Source organism: Pseudoliparis swirei, chromosome 17 (assembly GCF_029220125.1).
Source record: "Pseudoliparis swirei isolate HS2019 ecotype Mariana Trench chromosome 17, NWPU_hadal_v1, whole genome shotgun sequence".
Lineage (NCBI taxonomy): Eukaryota > Metazoa > Chordata > Actinopteri > Perciformes > Liparidae > Pseudoliparis > Pseudoliparis swirei.
In genome coordinates, this window is record NC_079404.1 from 7,692,425 (window position 1) to 7,693,570 (window position 1,146).

Sequence of the window (1,146 nt, forward strand, 5' to 3'; positions counted from 1 at the left end):
AGGGAGCAGCTCAGTTCTCCACTTTCTTGTGCATGTTGAGAATGCACAGCACGCAGCCCAGGACGGCTTCCTTGGACTCCTGGGATCGAATGCGGTCCCAGACGTGCCGCAGCGCCGTGCCAAGGTGGGCCGCGGCGGAAGAGAGGTTTCTCCTGAGGAACTGTGCCACCGAGCCTGCCAGTCTGCTACTGAGGAGCCTGATAACCAGGGACCGCAGCAAGATGAACACTGCTGGCATACTGCCGGGGCTGTGCTGCGAGAGAAAAAGAAAAGGAAACTGAAAAAAAGGAAGGGTGGGGGGGGAGGGTTCAGAAAGGGGATGAAGTCATCTCGCTCTTTCTCGCGCTCTCTCTCTCTCTCTCTCTCTCCCTCTTAGCGACAGTGTTGAGGGGGCTGTAAAGCATTGCTGTCAAAACTTCCCCTCTGAACCCGAACAGAAAATCTGTCCAGATAAGAGGCCAGTAATGGAGTCAGAGGGAGAGACCTCTGTCAGACCTCTTCAATCACAGCTTATCCGGCTCTATGAGGTAATATCCTCAGCCCAAAACCAACTCTCTCTCTCACACGCACACACACACACACACACAAACACACCTACACACACACACACACACACACACACACAGGCCCACTAAGCTTCTACCTTACCTCCACCTTGAAGTGTGGAGGAACAGATTCAGCACGGAGGTGTTCTGCTGTGTTGAAAAAGATTTACAAGACGGAGCGAAAAAAAGAAACTATTTCAAAGCCAGCAGGCTTTTACAAATAATCTTTTTTTAAATTAAGTTTAAAATCTGAGAAGAGAGTGAGCTTCAGAGGCTCATGCGAGTGCTGTTGGTCCGGGAGTGAGAGTGCTTTCCTGCAGCGTTGAGCCTCTCCTCATCCGCGAGGAGCAGTTGTCACTCAGGTTCTAGCTGAATGAATGGACAGCCCAGACACTCTGCTCCTTAAACTGCAGAGCTGCTGGAAATGAGAAGTGTGTGTGTGTGGGGGGAGGGGGGGGGAGTTACAGTCAAGAAGATGATGACCCCCACCACTCCTTTATGGTGGCAAGGGTTCAACAGAGCACATGTTGGGCTGACTGATTGGAATGGCAGGGGTGGCGTGCGTGTGTCAGGGGAGCAGGGATTACTGAGCAGAGCAGAC